The sequence below is a fragment of the Papio anubis genome, chromosome 15 (genome assembly GCF_008728515.1).
Source record: "Papio anubis isolate 15944 chromosome 15, Panubis1.0, whole genome shotgun sequence".
NCBI lineage: Eukaryota > Metazoa > Chordata > Mammalia > Primates > Cercopithecidae > Papio > Papio anubis.
In genome coordinates, this window is record NC_044990.1 from 12,082,764 (window position 1) to 12,101,508 (window position 18,745).

General features: G+C 41.5%; 1 protein-coding gene across 4 annotated transcripts in view; it reads right to left on the reverse strand.

Moving 5' to 3' along the window:
- STARD13 (StAR related lipid transfer domain containing 13) overlaps positions 1 to 18,745 on the reverse strand; it is a 553,194-nt gene that overhangs the window by 110,679 nt on the left and 423,770 nt on the right. The gene's annotated exons all lie outside the window — the stretch shown is intronic.

The window sequence follows — 18,745 nt, forward strand, 5'->3', positions numbered from 1 at the left end:
AGAGCTGACTCTGTGTGTGTGTGTGTGTGTGTGTGTGTGTGTATGTATGCCACATATTCATACACATATCTTATGTATGTAAAATATACACATATGTCTATATATACTTGTACATATATATCCATGTTATACACCCATAAGAATTGTTTTTCACTGAAACAGAATCATAATATATGTATTATTCTCAGACTTACTCTGTTCGTTGAACAATATGTCTTGGAGATTTTCAAATAAACAAAAAAGAGAGGTAACAACAGATTAGTTCAGTGGAACCCCAGTGACTACTGTAGTCAAAAGTGTGGTTTCAGGGGACCAGACCAAGGAACCAGCACCACTCCAGAATAGTGTCAGAAGCGTGCCTTTTTGGGTGGCTGTCCCCCTGAAACTCACAGATTTGTCCCTCTGTACCTCTCTAGTAGCTTTACATCCCAAGCAGTGTGGTAGAAAAGATGGGTGAGTGAACCCACACTAACTCATAAATGAAAACATTTATTAAGTAGAATTTAAGTCTCTTACTTAAGTCATGACCAACTGTTCTTTAGCATGTGCACAGCTATCTAGAGCATGCCTGCCTTGTTTTCTACTCCCATTTTAAGCAGAAAATAAAGCCACTTTCTACTGTTGAATTATTCTTATTTACAGCAATAGAAATGTCAACCTTTCAGATTTGGACACCGAGTCGCTTGGGCACACGGGCACCTAGAGCCTACACGAGCAGCAACATGTATTAATCCTCAGGGGTCCTGCAGGCAGGTGCAGGCAGATGCAGATGTGCATGAGGAGGGCTCTGGGACTTTCCATTCTCTAGGGTCATGGAGCCTATTTCCAAGTCGCAACTTGCAGTTCTTAGGTTCTCGGGCTACTACATATGCCTCCAACTCAATTTCACTTGCAAGCCTTTCAGGTAATGTGGAGAATCAACCAAACTCATGTTTATAGCCTGTTTGAAAAACAATCTCTTCACAAATCCCTTTCCAGAATTTACATTCCTAAACAGGTATGACAATCTGTCCTCTAATTTCTGCCATTATTAAATTGCCTTTCTTTTTCTGAGAAAAAAGTTGCCTTTCCTTATAAAATGACACATTTTCACCTTTTTGTTTGCAACTATTGATTAAAAAGGAAAGTTTTGTCAAACTATCATGTTTTTAGATCAAGGCAATGTGCTTGCTAGTTGAGTTACTGACCCTGATTTTTTGAACTTCCTTTATCCAAAAAGATTTCATAAGAAAAATCAGACAGCACATCTGTGACATGAGGGCTCTGACAACGAACTGTAAGAGTAATGCCAGCTGGGTACATAAAATTCCAATGCTCAGAATTTCATTCCCCATCAGGTACAGTTTGAAAATGTCAGCAATGCCTTATCTCTGTGGACATTTCACTGCACATCCAGGATTCCTATTTCAATATTTGTAAAATTCTAAGAGTTATACACTCTGGCTTATATTACCCAAAAGGAGAGGGAGAGAAATGGGGGAGAAAAATATATCTTGTTGGGAAAGAGTCAACCGTGCATTGGGGAGTCGTATTGAAAACAGAGAAAACATCATGTGGTACAAAATTAACTATGTTCACAAGAGAGGCTCAGAAGGACATAAGGGATAAACAAAATCTCCATCACATCAGCATCTTTCCTACAAGTCTGATGTTCCAGAGAGTCTGCTCTTTGTTTCTGTTGCCAAGGAATGGAACCTACTCTGGCTCTCTCGAGGTAGAGAAAGTATGTGAAGTTCTGGCATTCAACAGCCGCAGACCAGGGAAAGTCAACAGTGAGGCAGAAAGCATAAACTACCTGCTGGGGCAAGCCAATTTCATGCATTGTGCTCATGGCAAGACGACAAGATTGGATTTGCCTCTTGCAACTGGCACTGCTGTTCTTCGGGATTGATTACCCTAATTCTGTGCTTATCTTGTTCTTTCACCCCAACTGTCTCCTAACCCTTGACCTGTATATCAAACCCTATACTTTAAATTTTCAATGGTGGTATCTTTAATCCTGGGCAGAGAAATCCAGAAATCCTTGGTATAACGCTTAGCACAGGGCCTGCTTTAATTAAGATGTTAATGGGCATCAAAAAGGAAGCTGCAGTTTGGTAAGCACAAAGCCCCAGGTCACGTGGCAAGCCAGGCTGATCGCTTTCTAAGCTGGATTTCTTACACTGTTTTGAAGATTACTTCACCTCCCCCGGCCTCACCCAAATCGTATATACACCAGAGTTTTCACTTTCATTCGGGGTTAGCACCACAAACGCCTGTGCGATGAAATATTTTAAAAATCTAGCATCTCTTTTAAAGTTCACTTCGGAATTTAAGGAGAAAGCGGACTTAAAGAGGATTCTGAAAGTGTAATGAACGTCATCTTTTTAAACCTCACAAACAAAAAGCACATTCTTCATTTTTTGGTTTTATATCCAACTGCTTTCTAACAATAACTTTAATTGATTGGGTTGAAATAAACTTAAAAACCAAACTTGGAGGCATACTTATCTAAAAGGTCTAGGAATCCTAAGCTCCTGAGACAGACTTCTCATCTTGCTGCAACGCGTGGGTGGCCGCAACATTCCTGGCAGCTATAAGGCATTTGCTAACGTATTTGACTTTTAAAGTTGTTAATCACACTTATCAACACAGCCAAGCAGCACTGGCCACAAAGGATTAGTTGCTCTACCATAATGCTCCCAGTAATCCAAAGGCAGGAACATCCGCGCCGAGTGATAAGTGCATCTGCCAGCTCCACAGCCCTTCAGTGACTTCAGAACTTATTAAAGACCTTAGCTTTTACTAAATCCCAGATTTTCTTTTCCATCATCTTACACACTCACATACACACAGATACACACACACACGCACACACATACACACACACACACAATTCCCTGTAATGGTAGCTAAAACCAAATATTCCCAGTGCTGTGCAGGGTATGAGTTTTTAAAACAACCAGGATGTGCTTCAAAACACCACAGACATTCTGAGTTTCAAGGGGGCCATCACTGACAAGAGATTCAGATGCTACTGATCTCCTTTCACAGGTGCTCCTACAAAAAAATGTGTACAAACAGCAGGAAAGGATTTGGTTTCCAGGGAAACAGAACCTTGTTTAAGTCCTTTGGAAGCATTAGGTTCTACTGTCGTTTTTCCCCTCAGACACACAGACTGTTGCTCCTTGCAAAAGAATTTATTTAGAGAACAAGAAAATGCTTTGCCCAGCTTAGAGGTAAGTGCATCAGAAAATTCAGGAATAGAATAAGTATTGGAGCGGGGCGGGGAGATGAGTACCTCTCACTGAGCCTGCTAGTCTCTGACTGGTGGGATCTTGCTTTCACGTAAGGATTCTTCCTTAAAAGACCTGAGGTTTCATCTGCAGACATGTTTCTGCCTTGTTGGAGTCATGCTGAGGTCCCCATACTTACAGCTTGGGCTCTGCTCTGCCCAGCTGGTCTTAACTCCACAAGGCTAACAAGTGCTTTACTTCTACAAAACAAAGCAAAAACAGTGAAGACCTATCTCCTACTTCAACCTCTGGCAACTCTCCAAACAGCATCCCCTCATAACCTATAAGCATTCTTTCACTTTGTAATATAGCAAATGACTTATTTTTTTACACTAAAAACTTTTTTACTCTGTTCTTTTGATTATGATGTAGTTCAGAGTTTGGATCCAGGATGCTTGGACATAATAATGCTCATCATATTTAAGGTCACTTCTATCACCTGGAGATGTGGCTGCCTCATGGCTTAAATGTGATTTAAGTTACTGGAGTGGGGACTAGAACAAGCAGAGAAATCTCATTTTCTAGGTATCTTAAAAGGAAGGCAGAGTATCATTTCCCTAAAGTATTTGAGTACAGGCCATTCTAAAACCATAGCTAGAACAGGAAGTTTTTGTGATAAAAAATATGGTTGGTATCAGAGTGGAAGAAAATCTTCAAAATCTATACATCTGACAAGGGGCTAATATCCAGAATCTACAACAAACTCAAACAAATTAGGAAGAAAAAATAAACAATCCCACCAAAAAGTGGGCTATAGACATGAATAGACAATTCTCAAAAGAAGATATACAAATGGCCAACAAAGATATAAAAAAGTGCTCAACATCACTAATGATCGGGGAATGCAAATCAAAACTACAACGTGATTCCACCTTACTCTTGCAAGAATAGCCAAATTAAAAAAAAAAAAAAAGATGTTGGAGTGGATGCGATGAAAAGGGAATACTTCTACACTACTGGTGGGAATGTAAACTAGTACAACCACTATGGAAAACAGTGTGGAGAGTCCCTAAAGAACTAAAGTAGAACTACCATTTGATCCAGCTATCCCACTACTGGGTATCTACCCAGAGGAAAAGAAGTCATTATATGAAAAAGATACTTGCATGCATGTTTATAGCAGCATAATTCACAATTGCAAAAATGTGGAACCAGCCCAAATGCCTATCAATCAATGAGTGGATAAAGAAACTGTGATATATATATAATATACTCATCCATAAAAGGAATGAATTAATGGCATTCACAGCAACCTGGGTGGTACTGGAGACTATTATTCTAAGTGAATAACTCAGGAACGGAAAACCAAACATCATATATTCTTACTCATAAGTGGGAGCTAAGCTATGAGGATGCAAAGGCATAAGAATGACACAATGGACTTTGGGGACTCAGGGGAAAAGGGTGGGAAGGAGGCGAGGAATGAAAGATTGCAAATTGGGTTTAGTGTATACTGCTAGGTGATGGGTGCACCAAAATCTGACAAACCACCACTAAAGAACTTACTCATGTAACCAAACACTGCCTGTTCTCCAAAAACCTATGGCAATAAAAAAATTTAAATAAATATATGGTTGGTAGTATTTGACCATATGTATAGGAGAGGCACCTGACCACCATAACTGAGCATGCCCCAAGAATGACCCTATGGTCTAAGAAGAATGTGTGTTTGGAGTCCCAAGCTAAGGAATTCGAGAGTGGCCAACCTGGAGTTGCACTTCTTATCCATGAGGGTCATTCAAATTCCTGGCCCATCCCTTGGAACACAGGCCATACAGGGAATCAAGGCCCTTGGTTTTGGGTTAAATGGAGGTTGCTAGGTGGAGGGTGCTAAGTAAAAATTCTATATAAACTGCATGCTTTTTATAAACAGTAGTGGTCTTCCTGTGTAGTCTGCTATCACTAGACTGCCCCAGATATAAGTCCACCCAACAAACCCTACGTCTCATTGGCTGGCTCCAGGTCTCTTCTTCGGCCTCTGGACGTGGTACTATCCCTACTGGAGTCAATAGGGGTCTGGCATGACACCATACGACACCTATCAAAGCCCACAAGACATGAAATTTGAAAGACATTTCTACTCTTTCAGCTCATTGTTTTTGATGGCATGTGCCAACTAAGTACTGACATGTCACTTGGGGAAGAGTGAGGAGGCTGCCCCACCCTTGTGACTCCATGGTGTGAGCACTTCCTGCCTCCTGCCTCTCACCTCCACTGCTTGGCCTCTTCAAAACCCTCTCTATCAAACCTGCTCCTATCAAATATGCCTCTTGTCAGGCTGAGCGATGTCAGACTGAGAGCATTTATTTTATGGGCAAGAAGCCAGAGAGGCTGCCGCGATGTATGACTGCACGTGTGGTGCAAGCACATAGAGGAAGGGGGCCTCAGATCCTCTCAGGTCAAGGAGGACCGTGCGGCCTGGCCTTCTCCACTTAGTGCTGCATGAACTCACTGGGCTGGCATCAGAAAGTCCCTCCAAAACAAGAAGATTCCAGATAAAACCTCCAAGAGAGCGAGGGAGGAGAGTGACGCCCCTCCCGGGAAGAATGCACCAAGCTGAAATAAACACCTGCATGAAAAATATTGTAAAAGTTAAGCTTAAATTTGTTTTTACATGCAGCTTTACTGAAAACATTACAAGCCCAGGGTCTCTGCCGGGGCAAGGATAAACAAAGCACGGTTCTTTCCAACAGGAAGCCCTCTGTCTAGCAGGACAGGGAAATCAGGCAAGTGATTTATTTTAAAAGAGAAAGACAAGGGAAATTAATATTTACTGAGTGTCTACTTAATGGCAAAGCTTGGAGCAGACTATATTGCACACACACACACACACATTCACACACATCTCATTTTATTCCACTTTACAGAGGAGGAAACTAAAGCTCATAGATTTCAGTGGTGTCAAAAGCGACACAGAAGTAGCCAACTTTTTACTGTATGGCAGACATACCTGACAGCAACAGCTTAACTGGACCAACACCCTGAGAGTTACCCTATGGTCTAAGAGGAATGTGTGTTCAGAGTTCCAAGCTAAGGAATCCAGGAGTGGCCAACCAGAGATTCATTCTTTATCTATGAGGAACATCTGAGCTCATGGCCTGTCCCATGGAATGTGGGCTGTCCTGGGGAGTCAGGCCCTTTGTTTCGGGTTAAGTGAAGGTTTCCAGGTGAAGGGTAAGTGAAAATGCTACATAAACTGCATGTTTTCTGAAGACGGTCTCAGTTCTCTTGTCCAGCCTGCCACCACTGGAACGCTCTGTATGTAAGTTCCCCTCAATAAACCCTATGTCTCATTTGCTGTCTCTCCTTCAGCCTCTTGAACCTGGTGCCATCTCTACAGAAGTGAATAGGGGTCTGGTACGACAGTATTCAAATCTAGTTCTCACTCCAAAGCATGTAATTCCAAAGCCCACACTATTCCTACATCATAATGCCTATTTCACTTCATTTGTCTGACTCATAGGAACTCGTTCAACCTCTTTGTTAAATAAAACATTATAAGAAATGCTGCCATACCTTAACACAGCAAGAGTACTATATAAATTCAAGATGGCATTATTGTAACATATCTTTCATTCAGTTGTCTGTGAAGAACAGAGAGTAGTTTATATATTCGTGAAACTCAGCATTAAGATTTTGATATTAAAAAGACAGGGAAGGACACCTTGTGATAAATAGGAATTACGGCACACCATTCTACGCTTGCTTATGCTGAACAACATGTCGCTGAAAAAAACCGAGAATACCTGTAATATTATTTCTTCTAAAGGAGAACCTACAGCTAAACCTAGAACTTGGATGACTCTACAAATAAGGGCCCTGGAAATCTACAGGGTATCTTCTCTTATTAATTTTAAAAATGTAACAATCGTGTTTACTATATCTATTGTGAAATACAATTACAGAGTACTATGTAAGATGCTAAGGGGTGGATAAATCTCAGAATAAATAAATAAAAGTAACTTTCCAAGGAGTGAGGGAGATGGTCACCATGCAGTATGCCACAGTTCCAGGGCATGACTGCAGAGTAGGGAAAAGTACTGCAAAGACACCAGCCTTTCTTTGATGTGTGTCCCTTTCTTCCCTTTGAGTTGGGTTCCTGCTGATCCTGAGGGAACCCTCTTCCTGCTCCTCTGCTTGGCCATCTCAACTCCTCCTTAGAGTTCCAGCTGACTCTCATCCTGCTCCCCAATGCAGGACGTGATCTGTGGATCCCAGTGCAAAATGAAACAAGTATAAAAATAGGTCAGGTGCAGTGGCTCACACCTGTTATCTAACACTTTGGGATGCAGAGGCAGGAGGATCACTTGACGCCAGGAGTTTGAGTCCAGCACGGACAACATAGCAAGACCCCTGGGCGTGGTGGTGCATGCCTATAGTCCTAGCTACTTGGGAGGCCGAGGCAGGAGGATCTTGAGCTCAGGAGTTTGAGGTTGCAGTGAGCTATGATCATGCCACTGTACTCCACCATGGGTGACAAAACAAGATCCTGTCTCTAAACACAAACAAACAAACAAAAAAAACAAAACAAAACAAAAAAAAAAACAAAAAAAAGAAAGAAGAAAAGAGAAGAAAAGTATACAAATATACAACTGCAGTTTCCAGACTGAAATACTGATGGGCAGAGGAACTGCTTTTCCATGATATTCCCAAAGCACCTTATGAACAAGTTACAATCAGATGCCACTTCCTGCTTTAATTTTTTTCTTCCAAAGCACATTTCACCTTCACACTGGTTGCTCACTTTTTGGCTTTAATGCCTGTCTTTTCCCGGATTAAAAACTTGATGAGGCAGGGATGTTTTTCTGTTTTGAACATTGATATATCTTCAGTGGCTAGAACACTGCTGACACATAACAGGCATTCAAATGTAAAACACCTGAATCATACAACTGGCGAACACACGTGAAAACTAGCCGATACAGCAAACTGAATGGCTAGCAAACTTTACAAAATAATAAGTGAACGAATTTCCTCAGGGTCATGAAACACATTTATCTGAAATTCATGGAATAAAACTCTAATTATTTATTATTTTTGATTTTAGAGAATGAGTATCAGCTGGTTGTAGACAATGAATATTAGCTATAAGGGTAAAGATGATCCCTTATAAAAATGACTGCATTTAGGCTGGGCATGGTGCCTCACGCCTGTAATCCCAGCACTTTGGGAGGCCAAGGCAGGCGCATCATGAGGTCAGGAGTTCAAGACCAGCCTAGCCAACATAGTGAAACCTCATCTCTACTAAAAATACAAAAAAATTAGCCAGGTGTGGTGGTGGGCGCCTGTAGTCCTAGCTACTTGGGAGGCTGAGGCAGAAGAATTGCTTGAACCCGGGAGGTGGAGGTTGCAGTGAGTCGAGATTGTGTCACTGCACTCCAGCCTGGGCGACAGAGCAAGATTCCATCTCAAAAAAATAAAAAATAAATAAAAAATAAATAAGGCTGCATTTAATATTTTTTATCTCTAGAAAACAGATGACTGAAAGTCATCCAGGTTCTGATTCTAATGGATTACACTATGTCATTAATTGTTCCTACAATTAAGAACAACAAAAGAATAGCTTCATATGAACAGAAAATGTTCGCCTTCTATGAAATGAATGAAGGGATACAAAGTTATAGAGAACTGCAAGAACAGAGGAGAGAGTTATTGAAATCCTTGGAGCAGTTAGAGGAGTTCACAATAGTCGTCACATTCATTACAATAGTTAACTTTCCCCCATATCCATATAGATAAGCCCTGGAAGAGTATTCAATAGTAGATGGACTACTGAAATGAAAACACTTGTCATCAACTCAAAAAAAAATTGTGCTGAAATAACTAACAAAAATTTTACCAAGTTAACAATTTTTAAGTGTACATTTCAGTAGCATTAAGTATATTCACTTCCTTATGCAACCAATCTCCAGAACTTTTTCATCTTGCAAAACTGAAACTCTGTATCCACTGAACAACTCCCCTTTCCCCATTCGTCAGCCCCTGGCAACCACTGTTGGACTTCGTGTCTCTATGAGTTTGACTTCTCTAGGTGCCTCGTGTGGTTGTCCATTTGTGATTGGCTTATTTCACTTAGTATAATATCCTCAAGGTTCACTCATGTTGTAGCACGGTAAACATTTCCTTGCTTTTTAAGGCAGACTGATATCATCACAAACTTTAGCAACGTATGCGAACTGGAAACTGACAGTAGCACAAAGGCATCAGTCTCTCATTAACACACATCCCCCTCTTCCCTCTGAGTTGGGTTCCTACTGATCATCTGAGTGGATCCCTTCTCCTGTTCCTCTGTTCGGCCAACTCAGCTCCCCCGTGGGTCTCCAGCTCACTCTCATCCCATTCCTCTATGCAGGACTGGCTATAAAACTTGTGGATCCCAGTGCAAAATGAAAACACAGGCCTCCTGCCAAAAAATTATTGATAACTTCTGTCTCAAAGAGATATTTGTACACTCGCATTCATAGCAGCATTATTCACAACACCCAAAAGGTAGAAGCAACCCAAGTATCTATCAGATGCATGGATTAAAAAATGTGGTATACATATACAATGAAATATGATTCAGCTTTAAGAAGCAAGGGCATGGCTGGGCGCGGTGGCTCATGCCCGTAATCCCAGCACTTTGGGAGGCCAAGACGGGCAGATCACGAGGTCAGGAGATTGAGATCACCCTGGCTAACATGGTGAAACCCCGTCTCTACTAAAAATACAAAAAATTAGCTGGGCGTGGTGGCAGGTGCCTGTAGTCCCACCTACTCGGGAGGCTGAGGCAGGAGAATGGCATGAACCTGGGAGGTGGAGCTTGCAGTGAACCGAGATCGTGCCACTGCACTCCAGCCTGGGTGACAGAATGAGACTCCGTCTCAAAAAAAAAAAAGAAAGAAAGCAAGGGCATTAGGCTGGGCATGGTGGCTCCTGCCTGTAATCCCAGCACTTTGGGAGGCCGAGGCAGGCAGATCACAAGGTCAAGAGATCGAGACCATCCTGGCCAACGTGGTGAAACCTGGTCTATACTAAAAGTACAAATATAAGGTGGGCATGATGGTGAGCACCTGTAGTCCTAGCTACTCAGGAGGCTGAGGCGGGAGAATCGCTTGAACCCAGGAGGCAGAGGTTGCAGTGAGCCAAGATTGCACCACTGCACTCCAGCCTGGCGACAGAGCAAGACTCCATCTCAAAAAACAAAAAACAAACAAAAAAAGCAAGGGCATTCTGACCTATGCTACGAGTGAAGCTTGAGGACATTAGGCTAAGTGAAAAAAAGCCAGTCACAAAAGGACACACACTGTATGAGGTACCTAGGGAAGTCAAACTCATTGAAACAGAAAGTCAGATGGTAGATGCCAGGGGTTGGGGAATGGAGGTTGGAGAGTTGTTGTTTAATGGGCACAGAGTTTCGGTTTTGCAAGATGAAAAAAGTTCTGGAGATTGATTGCAAAAGAATGTGAATAGATTCAATACTATTGCACTGTACACTTAAAAATGATGGAGATGGCAAACTTTATGTTATGTGTATTTTGCTACAATTTTATAAATTATTAATAATTTCAAGAAAGCAACAGCAGAACATTAAACCAAGCTCTGGGGCCTTCTGAATTCCAGAACCTGTGCAATCTACATAAGCATCCAATGTATAATATTAGCAGATAGAGAACATTTCCCAAAGCACCTTCTGTTGCCTTTTCCTACAACACACATCATGTCTACTTCTCCAGCGTTTCCATTTTTCTTTTTCTTCACAGTTCTCTATGTTAGAGATGAAGAAGAAATAAGATACCTATATGTTCTATCCACATAACGTGTACATGCAAGGTCCTAAAGATTCTCAGCCATTTGAAATGTTCAGCAACCAGCAAAATGTTTAAAATTCCTTTTTGTAACAAATAATGTCACAGAGAGAACAGAAGAAACATGTTCCCGTGACTAACTGCTGTAATTCTTATTTGTTCCCAGACTGACTTTTCCAATGACTGGATTAATTTCATGTTGGATCACTGGCCTGTGAAGTGCTGATAAATTAAGTGATTGGTAAATACAATAACTTTCAAAGGAAAAGAGGGGTTAGGAATCCATTTGCTACTTCAGGATCACTGCAGAATTTCATTTCTGAAAACAGACCACCTATTAATTTAGTTAAGATCTGATAGTCAGCTGAACAATTTTGGTGGAAGTCATCCAACTTGTCTTAGATTACCCAGCCTGTGCTGGCAGGTCTGAGAGTCTGGAGAAAGATGTAAACGAGTTATCTGAGGACAACAGCTCAGGCAATACACGGCTATAGAGACGTCCCACTTTGGTCCTTCAAGAATGATGTTTTTATACTGCTATCATAAAACAAAACCGAAAGCAACCTGGAGACATTTTAGCTCATATGTAAGACACTTCTGGTTGTATAGGCGAAATACACTTAAAAAATATAATTATGGCCAGGCACGGTGGCTCATGCCTGTAATCCAAGCACTTTGAGAGGCTGAGGTGGGTGGATCACCTGAGGTCAGGAATTCAAGACCAGTCTGGCCAACGTGGTGAAACCCCATCTCTAGTAAAAATACAAAAATTATCCGAGTGAGGTGGTGGGCGCCTATAATCCCAGCTACTCGGGAGGCTGAGGCAGGACAATCGCTTGAACCTGGGAGGTGGAGGTTACAGTGAGTCGAGGTCGTGTCACTGCACTCCAGCCCGGGCAAAAAGAGCAAAGCTTCATCTCAAATATATATATATATATATATTTCTACGTATAGAAGTTAAAAGTGTGGGCTCTGGAGCCACACTGCCTTGTGTTCAAATCCTGCCTCTGCCACTTTTGTAAGTATGCCCTGAGCAATTTACTTAGTTTCTCTGTGCCTCAGTTTATACATTTATAAAATGAGAATAATAATAATAACACCTATGTCATATGGTGGTTGCCACAGCAAATGAGTTCACACATGTAAGCACTTAGAACACAACAGTGCCTAGTGCATATTAAATGGTCACTAAATATTAACCATTATTCTCCCTAGCTTTAGGAATTCCCTAGATCACAGGTTTGCTGAGTGATGGACACAGCTAATTACAATAGGGGAGGACACCCAATCCAAGAGGCCCTAATATAGGCTTCATTGAGCCAATAGATTCCTACTCTGAGGAAACTGAATTGGCTGACTCAAAACAGTTTGAATCCTTGGTAGGGAGAAAAGAGAGCAGTTACACTTGATAACGTGCAGGGTGAGGAAGCAGCTTGACTAGTTAAGAGTAATCCACAACGTGTAGAGAGAAACAAAGGCAGGAAACACCATATAGCCATAGGTTGGAGATAATGCTCTCATCTTTTTAGGGTTTCATTTCAGTTGCCACAAACCCCAGCTGTATTTTCTTTCCTAGTTTTAGATTTGGGGAGTAGTCCTGTATCTTTACAGTAAACTCTGTATTAGTCAGGATAGGCTACGTTATGCTTCAGTAACAAATAGCTCCCAAGTCTCAGCAGCTTGACACAACACAAGGGTACTTATCACTCTTCGTGGCCACTAAGGGTTGGCAGTGGGGCTCAGCCCATCTTACTCCCTCAAGGACACAGGTTGACGGAGATTTCATCTCAACAGTCTTACCACAGTTACAGGAGGAACATGGCAGTCACACACTGGCTTTTAAAGCTTCTACCTGGATGTGACTCATGTCACTTTTACTCACATTTCAGCAGCCAAAGCAAGTCACTTGACCATGCCTCTTATCAAAGAGGAAATATAATCTCACCACATGCCAAAAAGAGTTACATTAGAGGCGGTTCCAAGATGGCTGAATAGGAACAACTCCAGTCTACAGTTCCCAGAGTGAGCGACTCAGAAGACGGGTGATTTCTGCATTTCCAACTAACTGAGGTACTGGGTTCATCTCACTGGGGCTTGTTGGACAGTGGGTGCAGGGCAGTGGGTGCAGCACACCGAGTGTGAGCCGAAGTAGGGCGAGGCATTGCCTCACCCAGGAAGCACGAGGGATCAGGGAATTCCCTTTCCTAGCCAAGCAAAGCAGTGACAGATGGCACCTGGAACATCGGGTCACTCCCACCCTAAGACTGCGCTTTTCCAATGGTCTTAGCAAACGGCACACCAGGAAATTATATCCCACGCCTGGCTCAGAGGGTACCACGCCCATGGAGCCTCGCTCATTGCTAGCACAGCAGTCTGAGATCGAACTGCAAGGCAGCGAGGCTGGGGGAGGGGCGCCCACCATTGCTGAGGCTTGTGTAGGTAAACAAAGCGGCCAGGAAGCTCAAACTGGGTGGAGTCCACCGCAGCTCAAGGAGGCCTGCCTGCCTCTGTAGACTCCACCTCTGGGGGCAGGGCATAGCTGAACAAAAGGCAGCAGAAACCTCTGCAGACTTAAATGTCCCTGTCTGACAGCTTTGAAGAGAGAAGTGGTTCTCCCAGCATGGACCTTGAGATCTGAGAATGGACAGACTGCCTCCTCAAGTGGGTCCCAGACCCCCGAGTAGCCTAACTGGGAGACACCCCCCAGTAGGGGCAGACTAACACTTCACACGGCTGGGTACCCCTCTGAGAAAAAACTTCCAGAGGAACAATCAGGCAGCAGCATTTTCTGTTCAGCAATATTCGCTGTTCTGCAGCCTCTGCTGCGAATACCCAGGGAAACAGGAGGAGTGGACATCCAGCAAACTCAAACAGACCTGCAGCTGAGGGTCCTGACTGTTAGAAGGAAAACTAACAAACAGAAAGGACATCCACACCAAAACCCCACCTGTATGTCACCAACATCAAAGACCAAAGGTAGATAAAACCACAAAGATGGGGGAAACACAGAGCAGAAAAACTGAAAATTCTAAAAATCAGAGTGCCCCTCCTCCTCCAAAGGAACGCAGTTCCTCAACAGCAACTAAACAAAGCTGAACGGAGAATGATTTTGATGAGTTGAGAGAAGAAGACTTCACACGATGAAAGTTCTCCGAGCTAAAGGAGGAAGTTTGAACCCATTGCAAAGAAGTTAAAAATTTTGAAAAAAGATTAGATGAATGGCTAACTAGAATAACCAATGCACAGAAGTCCTTAAAGGACCTGATGGAGCTGAAAACCATGGCACAAGAACTACGTGATGAATACACAAGCTTCAGTAGCCGATTCAATCATACTGGAAGAAAGGGTATCAGAGATGGAAGATCAAATGAATGAAATGAAGTGAGAAGTTTAGAGAATAAAGAATAAAAAGAAACGAACAAAGTCTGCAAGAAATATGGGACTATGTGAAAAGACCAAATCTACGTCTGATTGGTGTACCTGAAAGTGATGGGGAGAATGGAACCAAGTTGGAAAACACTCTGCAGGATATTATCCAGGAGAACTTCCCCAACCTAGCAAGGCAGGCCAACATTCAAATTCAGGAAATACAGAGAAAGTCACAAAGATACTCCTCGAGAAGAGCAACTCCAAGACACATAATTGCCAGATTCACCAAAGTTGAAATGAAGGAAAAAATGTTAAGGGCAGCCAGAGACAAAGGTTGGGTTACCCACAAAGGGAAGCCTATCAGACTAACAGCTGATCTCTCGGCAGAAACTGTACAAGCCAGAGGAGAGTGGGGGCCAATATTCAACATTCTTAAAGAAAAAATTTTTCAACCCAGAATTTCATATCCAGCCAAACTAAGCTTCATAAGTGAAGGAGAAATAAACTCCTTTACAGACAAGCAAATGCTGAAAGATTTTGTCACTACCAGGTCTGCCCTACAAAAGCTCCTGAAGGAAGCATTAAACATGGAAAGGAACAACCAGTACCAGCCACTGCAAAAACATGCCAAATTGTAAAGACTGTCGATGCTAGAAAGAAACTGCATCAACTAATGAGCAAAATAACCAGCTAACATCATAATGTCAGGATTAAATTCACACATAACAATATTAACCTTAAATGTAAATGGGCTAAATGCTCAATTAAAAGACACAGACTGGCAAATTGGATAAAGAGTCAAGACCCATCAGTGTGCTGTATTCAGGAGACTCATCTCACATGCAGAGACACACATAGGCTCAAAATGAAGGAATGGAGGAAGGTCTACCAAGCAAATGGAAAACAAAAAAAGGCAGGGGTTGCAATCCTAGTCTCTGATAAAACAGACTTTAAACCATCAAAGATCAAAAGAGACAAAGAAGGCCATTACATAATGGTAAAGGGATCAATTCAACAAGAAGAGCTAACTATCCTAAATATATATGCACCCAATACAGGATTCATAAAGCAAGTCCTTAGAGACTTACAAAGAGACTGAGACTCCCACACAATAATAATGGGAGACCTTAACACCCCAATGTCAACATTAGACAGATCAATGAGACAGAAAGTTAACAAGGATATCCAGGAATTGAACTCAGCTCCATGCCACGGGGACCTAATAGACATCTACAGAACTCTCCACCCCAAATCAACAGAATATACATTCTTCTCAGCACCACACCACAGTTATTCCAAAATTGACCACATAGTTGGAAGTAAAGCATTCTTCAGCAAATGTAAAAGAACACAAATTTTCACCAACTGTCTCTCAGACCACAGTGCAATCAAACTAGAACTCAGGATTAAGAGACTCACTCAAAACCGCTCAACTACATGGAAACTGAACAACCTGCTCCTGAATGACTACTGGGTAAATAACGAAATGAAGGCAGAAATAAAGACGTTCTTTGAAACCAACGAGAACAAAGACACAACATACCAGAATCTCTGGGACACATTTAAAGCAGTGTGTAAAGGGAAATTTATAGTACTAAATGCCCAGAAGAGAAAGCAGGAAAGATCTAAAATTGACACCCTAACATCACAATTAAAAGAACTAGAGAAGCAAGAGCAAACACATTCAAAAGCTAACAGAAAGCAAGAAATAACTAAGATCAGAGCCGAACTGAAGGAGATAGAGATACAAAAAACCCTCCAAAAAAATCAATGAATCCAGGAGCTGGTTTTTTTTAAAAGATCAACAAAATTGATAGACCACTAGCAAGACTAATAAAGAAGAAAAGAGAGAAGAATCAAATACACACTATAAAAAATGATAAAGGGGATATCACCACTGATCCCACAGAAATACAAACTACCATCAGAGAATACTATAAACACCTCTACACAAATAAACTAGAAAATCTAGAAGAAATGGATAAATTCCTGGACACATACACCCTCCCAAGACTAATCCAGGAAGAAGTTGAATCTCTGAATAGACCAATAACAGGCTCTGAAATTGAGGCAATAATTAATAGCCTATCAACCAAAAAAAGTACAGGACCAGATGGATTCACAGCTGAATTCTACCAGAGGTACGAGGAGCTGGTACCATTCCTTCTGAACCTATTCCAATCAATAGAAAAAGGGAATCCTCCCTAACTCATTTTATGAGGCCAGCATCATCCTGATACCAAAGCCTGGCAGAGACACAACAAAAAAAGAGAATTTTAGACCAGTATCCCGAATGAACATCAATGCAAAAATCCTCAATAAAATACTGGCAAACTGAATCCAGCAACACATTAAAAAGCTTAACCACCATGATCAAGTGGGCTTCATCTCTGGGATGCAACGCTGGTTCAACATACACAAATCAATAAATGTAATCCAGCATATAAACAGAACCAAAGACAAAAACCACATGATTATCTCAATAGATGCAGAAAAGGCATTTGACAAAATTCAACAGCCCTTCATGCTAAAAAGTCTCAATAAATTAGGTATTAATGGGACGTATCTCAAAATAGCAAGAGCTATTTATGACAAACCCACAGCCAATATCATACTGAATGGGCAAAAACTGGAAGCATTCCCCTTGAAAACTGGCATATGACAGGGATGCCCTCGCTCACCACTCCTATGCCAACATAGTGTTGGAAGTTCTGGCCAGGGCAATCAGGCAAGAGAAAGAAATAAAAGGTATTCAATTAGGCAAAGAGGAAATCAAACTGTCCCTGTTTGCAGATGACATGATTGTATATTTAGAAAACGCCATTGTCTCAGCCCCAAATCTCCTTAAGCTGATAGGCAACTTCAGCAAAGTCTCAGAATACAAAATTAATGTGCAAAAATCACAAGCATTCTTATACACCAATAACAGACAGACAGAGAGCCAAATCATGAGTGAACTCCCATTCACAATTGCTTCAAAGAGAATAAAATACCTAGGAATCCAACCTACAAGGGTTGTGAAGGACCTCTTCAAGGAGAACTACAAACCACTGCTCAAAGAAATAAAAGAGGACACAAACAAATGGAAGAACATTCTATGCTCATGGATAGGAAGAATCAATGTCGTGAAAATGGCCATACTGCCCAAGGTAATTTATAGATTCAATGCCATCCCCATCAAGCTACCAATGACTTTCTTCACAGAATTGGAAAAAACTACTTTAAAGTTCATATGGAACCAAAAAAGAGCCCGCATTGCCAAGTCAATCCTAAGCCAAAAGAACAAAGTTGGAGGCATCAAGCTACCTGACTTCAAACTATACTACAAGGCTACAGTAACCAAAACAGCATGGTACTGGTACCAAAACAGAGATATAGACCAATGGAACAGAACAGAGCCCTCAGAAATAATACCACATATCTACAACTATCATATCGTTGACAAACCTGACAAAAACAAGAAATGGAGAAAGGATTCCCTATTTAATAAATGGTGCTGGGAAAACTGGCTAGCCATATGTAGAAAGCTGAAATGGGATCCTTTCCTTACACCTTATACAAAAATTAATTCAAGATGGATTAAAGACTTAAATGTTAGACCTAGAACCATAAAAACCCTAGAAGAAAACCTAGGCAATACCATTCAGGACATAGGCAAGGGCAAGGACTTCACATATAAAACAACATAAGCAATGGCAACAAAAGCCAAAATTGACAAATGGGATCTAATTAAACTAAAGAGCTTCTGCACAGCAAAAGAAACTACCATCAGAGTGAACAGGAAACCTACAGAATGGGAGAAAATTTTTGCAATCTACTCATCTGACAAAGGGCTAATATCCAGAATCTACAAAGAACTCAAACAAATTTACAAGAAAAAATGAAACAACCCCATCAAAAAGTGGGCAAAGGATATGAACAGACACTTCTCAAAAGAAGGCATTTATGCAGCCAACAGACACACGAAAAAATGCTCATCATCACTGGCCATCAAAGAAATGCAAATCAAAACCACAATGAGATACCATCTCACACCAGTTAGAATGGTGATCATTAAAAAGTCAGGAAACAACAGGTGCTGGAAGGATGTGGAGAAATAGGAACACTTTTACACTGTTGGTGGGACTGTAAACTAGTTCAACCATTGTGGAAGACAGTGTGGTGACTCCTCAGGGATCTAGAACTAGAAATACCATTTGACCCAGCCATCCCATTACTGGGTATATGCCCAAAGGATTATAAATCATGCTGCTGTAAAGACACATGCACATGTATGTTTATTGCAGCACTATTCACAATAGCAAAGGCTTGGAA